Below are 12,579 nucleotides of genomic sequence, written 5' to 3'. Positions count from 1 at the left end.
CAGCCATGGGGTAAACCACATCAACAGCCATGGGGTAAAGCACATCAGCAGCCATGTGGTAAACCACATCAACAGCCATGGGGTAAACCACATCAACAGCCATGGGGTAAACCACATCCGCAACCATGGGGTAACCACATCTGGAGCCATGGAGTAACCACATCTGTAGCCGTGAGGTAAACCACATCTGCATCCATGGAATAACCACATCTGGAGCCATGGGGTAACCACATCTGGAACCATGGGGTAAACTGCATTAGCAGCTATGGGGTAAATCTCATCAACAGCCATGGGGTAACCACATTTGCAGCCCTGGGGTAAACCTAATCCTCAGGAAAGGGGTTACCCACATCACCAGCCATGGGCAAACCACATCAGCAGTCATAGGGTAAACCACATCAGCAGCCACGGGGTGAACCATATCAGCAGCCATGGGGTACACCCCATCTGGAGCCATGAGGTAACCACATCTGGAGCCATGGGGTGAACTGCATTAGCAGTCATGGGGTAAACCACATCAGCAGCCATGGGGTAACCACATTTGCAGCCCTGGGGTAAACCTAATCCTCAGGAAAGGGGTTACCCACATCACCAGCCATGGGCAAACCACATCAGCAGTCATAGGGTAAACCACATCAGCAGCCACGGGGTGAACCATATCAGCAGCCATGGGGTACACCCCATCTGGAGCCATGAGGTAACCACATCTGGAGCCATGGGGTAACCACATCTGGAGCCATGGGGTAAACTGCATTAGCAGTCATGGGGTAAACCACATCAGCAGCCATGGGGTAAACCACATCAGCAGCCATGGGGTAACCACATCTGGAGCCATGGGGTAAACTGCATTCGCAGCCATGGGGTAAACTGCTTCAGCAGCCATGGGGTAAAAATCATCAGCATCCATGGGGTAACCACATTCGCAGCCCTGGGGTAAACCAAATCCTCAGCAAAGGGGTTACCCACATCACCAGCCATGGGTTAACCACATCAGCAGTCATAGGGTAAACCACATCAGCAGCCACGGGGTAAACCATATCAGCAGCCATGGGGTACACCACATCATCAGTCACAGGGTAAACCACATCAGCAGCCATGGGGGAAACCACATCAGCGTCCAGGGGGTAAACACATCACCAGCCATGGGTTAACCACTTCAACAACCCCGGGGTAAACCATATCAGCAGCCATGGGGTAAACCACTTCAGTAGCCATAGGGTTACCACATCAGCAGTCATGGGGTAAACCACATCAGCAGCCATGGGGTAAACCACTTCAGTAGCCACAGGGGAAACCACATCAGCAGCCACGGGCTTACCACATCAGCAGTCATGGGGTAAACCACATCAACAGCCATGGGGTAAACCACATCAGCAGCCATGGGGTTACCATATCAGCAGCCATGGGGTAAACTGCATCAGCAGCCATGGGGTAAACCAAATCAGCAGCCAAGGGGTAAATCGCATCAGCAGCCATGGGGTAAACCACACAAGCAGCCATAGGGTAAACCACATCAGCAGCCATGGGGTAAACCACATCAGCAACCATGGGGTAAAACACATCAGCTTCCATGGGGTAAACCACATCAGCAGCCATGGGGTAAACCACATCAACAGCCATGGGGTAAACCACATCAGCAGCCATGTGGTAAACCACATCAACAGCCATGGGGTAAACCACATCAACAGCCATGGGGTAAACCACATCCGCAGCCATGGGGTAAACCACATCAGCAGCCATGGGGTAAACCACATCAACAGCCATGGGGTAAAGCACATCAGCAGCCATGTGGTAAACCACATCAACAGCCATGGGGTAAACCACATCAACAGCCATGGGGTAAACCACATCCGCAACCATGGGGTAACCACATCTGGAGCCATGGAGTAACCACATCTGTAGCCGTGAGGTAAACCACATCTGCAGCCATGGAATAACCACATCTGGAGCCATGGGGTAACCACATCTGGAACCATGGGGTAAACTGCATTAGCAGCTATGGGGTAAATCTCATCAACAGCCATGGGGTAACCACATTTGCAGCCCTGGGGTAAACCTAATCCTCAGGAAAGGGGTTACCCACATCACCAGCCATGGGCAAACCACATCAGCAGTCATAGGGTAAACCACATCAGCAGCCACGGGGTGAACCATATCAGCAGCCATGGGGTACACCCCATCTGGAGCCATGAGGTAACCACATCTGGAGCCATGGGGTAACCACATCTGGAGCCATGGGGTGAACTGCATTAGCAGTCATGGGGTAAACCACATCAGCAGCCATGGGGTAAACCACATCAGCAGCCATGGGGTAACCACATCTGGAGCCATGGGGTAAACTGCATTAGCAGCCATGGGGTAAACTGCTTCAGCAGCCATGGGGTAAAAATCATCAGCAGCCATGGGGTAACCACATTCGCAGCCCTGGGGTAAACCAAATCCTCAGCAAAGGGGTTACCCACATCACCAGCCATGGGTTAACCACATCAGCAGTCATAGGGTAAACCACATCAGCAGCCACGGGGTAAACCATATCAGCAGCCATAGGGTACACCACATAATCAGTCACAGGGTAAACCACATCAGCAGCCATGGGGGAAACCACATCAGCGTCCAGGGGGTAAACACATCACCAGCCATGGGTTAACCACTTCAACAACCCCGGGGTAAACCATATCAGCAGCCATAGGGTAAACCACTTCAGTAGCCACAGGGTTACCACATCAGCAGTCATGGGGTAAACCAAATCAGCAGCCAAGGGGTAAATCGCATCAGCAGCCATGGGGTAAACCACATCAGCAGCCGGGGGTAAACCACATCAGCAACCATGGGGTACAACACATCAGCAGCCATGGGGTAAACCACATCAGCAGCCATGGGGTAAACCACATCAGCAACCATGGGGAAAAACACATCAGCAGCCATGGGGTAAACCACATCCGCAGCCATAGGGTAAACCACACCAGCAGCCATAGGGTAAACCACATCAGCAGCCATGGGGTAAACCACATCAGCAACCATGGGGTAAAACACATCAGCTGCCATGGGGTAAACCACATCAGCAGCCATGGGGTAAACTACATCAACAGCCATGGGGTAAACCACATCAGCAGCCATGTGGTAAACCACATCAACAGCCATGGGGTAAACCACATAAACAGCCATGGGGTAAACCACATCCGCAGCCATGGGGTAAAACACATCAGCAGCCATGGGGTAAACCACATCAACAGCCATGGGGTAAAGCACATCAGCAGCCATGTGGTAAACCACATCAACAGCCACGGGGTAAACCACATCAACAGCCATGGGGTAAACCACATCCGCAGCCATGGGGTAACCACATCTGGAGCCATGGAGTAACCACATCTGGAGCCGTGAGGTAAACCACATCAGCAGCCATGGAGTAACCACATCTGGAGCCATGGGGTAACCACATCTGGAACCATGGGGTAAACTGCGTTAGCAGCTATGGGGTAAATCTCATCAACAGCCATGGGGTAACCACATTTGCAGTCCTGGGGTAAACCTAATCCTCAGGAAAGGGGTTACCCACCTCACCAGCCATGGGCAAACCACATCAGCAGTCATAGGGTAAACCACATCAGCAGCCACAGGGTGTATCAGCAGCCATGGGGTACACCCCATCTGGAGCCATGAGGTAGCCACATCTGGAGCCATGGGGTAACCACATCTGGAGCCATGGGGTAAACTGCATTAGCAGTCATGGGGTAAACCACATCAGCAGTCATGGGGTAAACCACATCAGCAGCCATGGGGTAACCACATCTGGAGCCATGGGGTAAACTGCATTAGCAGCCATGGGGTAAACTGCTTCAGCAGCCATGGGGTAAAAATCATCAGCAGCCATGGGGTAACCACATTCGCAGCCCTGGGGTAAACCAAATCCTCAGCAAAGGGGTTACCCACATCACCAGCCATGGGTTAACCACATCAGCAGTCATAGGGTAAACCACATCAGCAGCCACGGGGTAAACCATAACAGCAGCCATGGGGTACACCACATCATCAGTCACAGGGTAAACCACATCAGCAGCCATGGTTGAAACCACATCAGCGTCCAGGGGGTAAACCATAACAGCAGCCATGGGGTACACCACATCATCAGTCACAGGGTAAACCACATCACCAGCCATGGGTTAACCACTTCAACAACCGCGGGGTAAACCATATCAGCAGCCATGGGGTAAACCCCTTCAGTAGCCACAGGGTTACCACATCAGCAGTCATGGGGTAAACCACATCAGCAGCCATGGGGTAAACCACTTCAGTAGCCACAGGGGAAACCACATCAGCAGCCACGGGGTTACCACATCAGCAGTCATGGGGTAAACCACATCAACAGCCATGGGGTAAACCACATCAGCAGCCATGGGGTTACCATATCAGCAGCCATGGGGTAAACTGCATCAGCAGCCATGGGGTAAACCACATCAGCAGCCAAGGGGTAAATCGCATCAGCAGCCATGGGGTAAATCGCATCAGCAGCCACGGGGTTATTCGCATCACTAGCCACGGCGCAACCACATCAGTAGCCAAGGGGTAAACACATCAGCAGCCATGGGGTAAACCAAATCAGCAACCATGGGGTAAACCACATCAGCAGCCATGGAGCCTCCAAACCCAGAGCACACTGCATAATGCAGAACACTTAATGTGACTTCTAGAAGGGAGTGAGTGTGCTGAACAGAACCGCGCATGGTCCACTGCCCTTTGTGCTGTGCACGAGGACAGGAGAAGAGAGGGCAGGAGAGAAGGCCACAGGAGGAAGGAGCACAGCAGAGAGGGCACAGGAGGCAGGGCACAGGAGGGGGGGGGGCACAGGAGGGAGCAACACAGGAATAGACTAAATCTGTTGAACATGCTGGCATATTTTGCACTAATCGGATGTTTGTTATGATTATATAGATGTATTAGTTAACAAACTGAAAAGGAAATGTACTATCATATGTGTTTTTATCTCTATTTTCCTTTTTCTATTCTTTTTATTGTAGAAACCTGCTTTCTTTGTTTTTATTGTATTGTATATATAATGTAATACATATGTTGATTGATGCAATTGTATTTTAGTGATTTTTATAGGCATCGTTCATTGAAGAAAATCTGTTTACATTTTGGAATTCCTATCTCTATGAAATAGTTTTGTATTGATTAATTGGTTTTAATTTTGAGATGTGACTAATATTGCTGCATTACTTTTAATAAAGATATAATATATTTATACTATTTGGCTATTTGCGGCACTAAAATTAAAAGTAGAGGTGTGTAGTTGTATTCATGAAGTGTGATTGAGTGTGGATGGGAGTGTTTGGTTAGGTGGGAAGCCATAGGGAATACTAATTTTATAGGACAGGGTAAACACAACTGAGGTTAGCGGAAACTCAGATTGTGATGCATTTAATAGACAGAAAAAAGAACAACTCTCACAAACCCCGATGATTTCTAAATCATCACTTAATTTCTTTATTGCAAGACATCATTCAACTTCGGATTCTTCTTGGAATCTCCCAGATCCGTCCAGGTGTCATACAGATCGCTTTTATATTTCTTTGATTTTTACATCAAGTCTTTTATTCCTCTTGTTGCTGACAGCTTCTCATACTCACAATCCCTACTTCATTGTTACAAATTTTATTTGAACAAATTCAAAGAAAGGAGCATGCATGCAATGCCAAGCAATATAAGCGGAAGTGGTGTATATGACATTACAGAATTTCCCCAGCTACACTCCTGACCCATCCCCCTATCTGAGCAAACCCTTTCCAAATTTGGATCCTAATCCTTCCCAGGCACTTAACTCCTCTAGCTCAATTAATTGATGCGTTATATTTATAATATTAATAATACAGCTGTCAAGCTACTTATCTAGGCGTGGAACATATCCACAGCATCCCAAGCATGAACGACCTTGCAAACTGTCTTCCTTCGTGAGGAGCGATTCCAGCGCAAGGCAGTTTTGCATCATCAGAGCTCTCATTGCAAACAATGCCTTATTTATCACACTCAAAGTACCTGCAGTGTTAGTGGTGAGGCGCTCAACTATGGTGGACAGCTGTCTAATCTTCGCGTCATTCACTGTCACTCCTATGGAGGGTATGAGTGCTCCAAAAATATTGCTAAGTATCTGTTAAAAGTGTGTTTCTCCTTTCTCAAATATTGCTCCAGAGGGAAGTCTGTCTCATTAATATGATAGATCCTAAGAAAAACTAGGGTTGCATAACAACTACCTGTCCACTGGTGTGAGAATTAGAAATAAGCCGACGTATCTAATATATAATAAATTCCCTTTATGCTAGCATCTAAGTTTGCAAAGGTTTCCACTTGAGCCTATAATTATGCTCGCATTCACTCCATCCTAATTTCTCGACAGTCTCATTTCCCTCTGGCTGCCACAAAATACATAAGGATCCCTTTTTGCTGATGTCAGTGTTTAATGCTGCGGCAACAAATGATGGATGGAATGCTGAATAAATCAAACATCCACCCACAGTCAAGAGATGCAGATCAGTCTTGAACCTGCTCTTCATTGTAACAGTCCAGTCCCAACTGCCAAGCCGGGTCCTCACTGGATGTTTGACTGGGGTGAGTGTTTGAAAAGTTTCAGCACTCCATCCATCCATCATCTTGTTGTGTTTGCTATGCATGCCCTAAGTGGCCAAGAGTATGCCCAGACGTGGTCCTTTGCTCGCTGTGCCACTGGATTTAAACTAGCCTGGATGATTAGGGATGATACCCTGAGACCAATCCCAGAATGCTTGTTTTTGGTCCAAGAAGGACTGGCAGTTTGGGCTGGACTGTTCCCATAAGGAGCAGGGTCAAGACTGATTTGCATATGGCTTGGTCCAAACTGGGGTGACATAGAGAGCAAAAGAAGAGTGAATTAAACCAAGATCTCTTGACTGGTGTGAGCAGTTGAAAAGTTTCAGCACTCCGTCCATTACTTTTTTTATGTTTGTGATGTCAGTGTTTAGTCTGGGAGGTGGTTCCTTTGTAACCTCTTCACCTTTCCCCATAACGTGCTCTGCATTTGCTTTTCCTTCCCCTCACTCATAATCTATTTTTATCTTTTTAATCAAATGTCTCTGAATACCTTTTCCTCTTGGTTAACGTTGCAGGTTAGGCCATGCATGCTCTGGTTAGAAAAACTCGTGTTAGTAACAGGAGAAATGAATGTCATGATATACTCACGCTTGTCGGTTCCTACTTTCTCGGTAAGAGTGTGTTTGGGCAACATAAAGCTCAGAATGATGGGGACTGAGTCCTTTCATATCATCAGAGTATGTTGACCTAATTCCTGACTAGGTCACAGTGTGTCATCTGGACCCGTAACTTGTCTGGGCCCCGGATGGTGTCTACAACCTCAGAGTATGACAACCGTAATACACCCAAGGAAATTGTGGTCTACCCTTTCATTAGTAATTCAATCTTGCCCAAAGTGATACACAAGAAGTACACAAATGGGAGGTTCAATGCATTTAATGAGGCACTTGGACTCTTGTATAAAGTACGTGCACTGCAATGATTAACAGAATGAAGCAGAATAATGTCATCAGCATTACTAGGACCATGAAGAGAATGAACAGTTCAACCATTGTACATTAGCATTGGATAATATGAATACATATAATGGTACTCTTACCTAGTGCATCTTAACATAAGTAAGCATAGGTGTGTGCATCTGTCAAGATACCCTGAGTGGTCTTTCTCCCCCTTACCTGGGTGTGTGTAGCATCTGGCAGTCTGTCTTGGTGTAGATCAGGGCTGAGTCCCTTCCAAGATAGGGATGGAATTCAGCTGGGATAGAATCCACGCATGGTGAGATGTTGACAATCAGTCAAAAACTGCTCTTCTCTCTAAAGATGAGGGTTCATCTAGTTAAAAAAAGATACACATATGTTTTGTGCCTGATCTCTTGTCCTAGCTTTTGTCCGGTGCATTTGTTGATTCGATCCACCCAGAGCTGTCGCCTAACAGACAAATACTGTGGGGAACGAAAGGCCAAGTGATGTGACCGAGCGATGGAGGCTGTTAACACTCTGGATTCCTTTCTCTCAAGAGGTGCAGATGTGCTATTGAAGGAGATAGAGAGGGCAGAAAGAAGGGTGTCGGGAGGAGAGGTAAGTCTACCGGCTCTACAATTACCTCCCCTTGATTGATGACATGTTGCCCCGAGTAGAGGTTAACCCTTTCTCTGTAATGTTTGACATGCTACCGGACCTGCAACCTCTAGCAAGTGGAACTGGTAATCCAGAGTCACCTGAAGAGCCACCGGTGAAAAAAAAGAGGGGTGGTAGGCTCCATAGACTTCCCAAATCGAACACTCGTGCCTGGAAGGATCCCCCTCTAACGATTCCACCTGAGATTGTGAGAATCACTGCAGAGCTGGAGCAAACTTTCTCCCGCCTTTTACACCCCTTAATGAACCATTTCAACCGAAGTGAACCTAGCCTAGCTGTGCTTAACACGCTGGAAGGGGGGGGGGGTAGTATACCCGAAAGGACACCTAATGCGCCAGAGGCCTTGTTGGCAAACAAATGTAAAGATTTCCCTATTGTCATCCCCCAAACTGTGGTTAGGAACAAACGCTTAGTTGCCCCACTTCAAACACAGGGTGATGGGGAGACATATGTGGGGGGGGGGGTGTCAGTAGTACTCATATGCCACTATAGGCACAACCGGCTGTTCCAACTAATTTGCTAATACAAGCACCAGACTATACGCATATAGGTCTTGGAAACATCACCACAAGCAATCAGGCTACCCACCCCACCCACCCTGAACCTTACAATCGACAGGCCACACACAAACCTAGTACTACAGTTATATCTAGAGCAATGCAGGATCGTCCTGGGGAAGGGCGGAAAGGTTATTTACCACAGAATCAGTCTAACTTGAACCTCCCCCGGCTGCATGTCCATTTGTGATTATTTTAGCAAACACCCCGCAATTGCAACATGCGCAGTCAAAATCTACTCACCAACTGATGAATAAAGTGTTACATTGGATGTCTAAGTATGTTGATGCTTATGAATGTCCCAATATAGCAAACCACATTATTATGGCTAGGAGAGTCCAACGGGTGGGTAACTCTTCCGAAACAATCAAGGGGGACTGCATAGTAATTAATTTTAATAACCAACGCTTTGTGAAACATCTTTTGGATATGCTTCCTAATTGCCCTATGGTGACTATGCGGATCTATGCATTACCATTTGGGTTCTTTTACAGACCACAGCATCTTAGGTTTTTTGGTACAGGGCCCGACAGTAATTTTGCACCCACTCGCTTAATTGCCCCAGAAACATTTAACCATATAGCTGCCATAGCACGGGATAATACATTTGCAGGTCTAGAACTGAGAAGTGATATGATAAAATCATTAAATTGGAACATAGATGGACTAGGATTAAACATCAATATGAGCTAGTATGTCTGCAAGAAACATGGGAAGTTGACACTGTCTATATTGATGGTTTTTGTACACTTCAAACTCCAGCAACCCCCTCAAGGTCAGGCAGAGCGAGAGGAGGCCTTTTGACTTTGATTAGAAGCACACTATGTGTAAAATCTTTAGGACTGATAAGGAGTCCTCTCACTTCCATCTTATTTTCTGTAGCCAGCCTGGTGTAGAGGACATGTTGTTACTTAATTTTTATAATAATAATTTTGAGGGTAATATGTCCCAGGTGATTGATTCACTAGAGAGTGCAATTGACAGGGCCATGATGATCCATCACAACCCTCTGAATATAGTGTGGATGGGCGATTTCAACGCTCATAGTTGTACCAGGTCATCGACACCACTATGTGGTCTGATTGATGAAGAGGGTGTCGTACCATTGCATTTTTCACACACCCCATATGGTAATGAATTGAATAGGCTTCTGACCATAAGAAATTTGGTAATACTTAATTCGATTGATTAGTCCACGGGCTCTTTGGCAAAAACATTTGGAGATACTATCCATGGCACTACAATAGATTACCTGTTGGTTGCGTTGCCCTTAAAAATAATTTTTAAGCTAGATAGAAACGCTTGTTACAGATTTTAGTGATCACGCTGCGATTACCTTCCAAATCCACTGGATAGGCTGTTTTAAACCATCTGACTGGAGAACCCCAGCGCCAACTATAGTGAGAAGGAATGGTAAAGTCCTTAAATGGGCTAAGATAAACAAAGCTGAACTAATACCTAATATAGTTGGGAGTATGCGATAGAATGCTAGTTGCACAATCAAATACGGTCATCAGTAATAGACGTGATCAAATGACAATGGACAAAGTTGCGATGTTAAATGTAATATGGTGCAAGTAGGACATAACTCTGCCCCCTCGGACCTGTCTGTGGTGCCGTGAAATAATAGAGGCCTAAATGACACTCGTAAGAAAAGACAGGTGCTTCATTACTTGATCCGGCATGGGAATGACGTGGCATTTCTGCAGGAAACACATTTATCCAAGAATGATCAGAATCGCTTTGCTTATAGTTGGGGAACACACAGATATTTCGCAAATTTAAGTAATTATGCTAGAGGTACCGCCTTGCTGATACATAAAAGAGTCCCTTTCTGCTTCCACTCTGCGACGGCGGATAATGAAGGCAGGTATATGGTGGTTCTGGGCACTTTAATGGGGCAAAGAATAGCATTGGTTTGTGTTTACGGCCCTAATGTAGACTCCCCTGATTTTTATTACTCCCTACTCTCCCTCCTACTAAATTTGGGCTAGGTCTCCATTTTACTTGAGGGAGATTTCAATGTCACACCAGATCCAACGTTAGACAGTACCTCAAATGCACCTGACCCTAAGCCCCGAGCACGCAAGGCCCTAATTTCCCTTATGAACCAATTCTCTTTAGTGGATGTCAGTCGTACTCACAATCCTAAACACACTGACTACACCCACTATACCGGTTTACATAATACATGGACACGGATAGATTACTGGTTGGCTTCCCTAGGTATATTAGGGTGGTGCAACTCCGTCCAAACAATCCCGCGTATGTATTCTGATCATTCCCCAGTAGTGCTCACCCTGAAGATCCCACAACCAGAGGGCTTTGAGAGACTGTGGCGATTTCCAAATCGGGCATTAGAGGATGACGTCTTTCAACATGAAATTCGAGAAGCGATAGAAGAATATTTTGAAATTAATACAGGTTCTGTAGATTCCGCGGCGATGCTGTGGGAAGGCTTTAAAGCTTATTTGAGAGGAGTATGTATATCTAAGCATGCCGGGGTACGGCGAGACTTGCGTAAAACACTGACACGAATAGAAGAAGAGCTTGTGTCACTAGATGCCAGACAACTTCTAATGCGTAACCCTGAGACTAACAAGCAGAGACTGTCACTTCTAGTTGACTACAGAGACACGGCGGACAAAGAGATCCTATATATGGGAGATTTTCAAAGTGCCTTACGCTGGGGTGAGGGTGAACGCCCGGGAAGGGTTTTGGCCCAGATGATCAGACCTCTCTATCAAAATGCTTATATAGCGCAATTACAAACAGATTCCGGCCATAGGATTACGGACCCGATAGATATTCAGCGGGAATTTTTGACACATTTTAAGAAATTATACACCTCAAAAGGGGGAACAACCTTTACAACGCAACTTTTACAATGCACTACCATTACAACGCATTTTTTACAACGCATAATCCATTACAACGCATGACATTACAACGCATGACACTACAACGCATTTTTAAAAACTACCTTTACAACGCATTCCATTACAACGCATACTACCATTACAACGCATACCATTACAACGCATAATATTACACTATACTATCCAACACTTACCCTACTGATGCACCCCCTGGAGTTAGAATAGTAATTTTTACCCCTATACTATCCAACATTTACCCTACTGATGCACCCCCTGGAGTTAGAATAGTAATTTTTACCCCTATACTATCCAACACTTACCCTACTGATGCACCCCCTGGAGTTAGAATAGTAATTTTTACCCCTATACCATCCAACACTTACCCTACTGATGCACCCCCTGGAGTTAGAATAGTAATTTTTACCCCTATACCATCCAACACTTACCCTACTGTTGCACCCCCTGGAGTTAGAATAGTAATTTTTACCCCTATACTATCCAACACTTACCCTACTGTTGCACCCCCTGGAGTTAGAATAGTAATTTTTACCCCTACACTATCCAACACTTACCCTACTGTTGCACCCCCTGGAGTTAGAATAGTAATTTTTACCCCTACACTATCCAACACTTACCCTACTGTTGCACCCCCTGGAGTTAGAATAGTAATTTTTACCCCTATACTATCCAACACTTACCCTACTGTTGCACCCCCTGGAGTTAGAATAGTAATTTTCACCCCTATACTATCTAATACTTACCTTAAATGTAATTTAATATTATGCGTTGTAATGGTATGCGTTGTAAAGGTAGTATGCGTTGTAATGGTAATGCGTTGTAAAGGTATTTTTTAAAAATGCGTTGTAGTGTCATGCGTTGTAATGTCATGCGTTGTAATGGATTATGCGTTGTAAAAAATGCGTTGTAAGTGCATGCGTTGTAAAA

The sequence above is a fragment of the Triturus cristatus genome, chromosome 6 (assembly GCF_964204655.1).
Source record: "Triturus cristatus chromosome 6, aTriCri1.1, whole genome shotgun sequence".
Taxonomy (NCBI): Eukaryota; Metazoa; Chordata; class Amphibia; order Caudata; family Salamandridae; genus Triturus; species Triturus cristatus.
The sequence above is the reverse complement of the archived record's forward strand: the minus strand, read 5'-3'. Positions refer to the sequence as shown.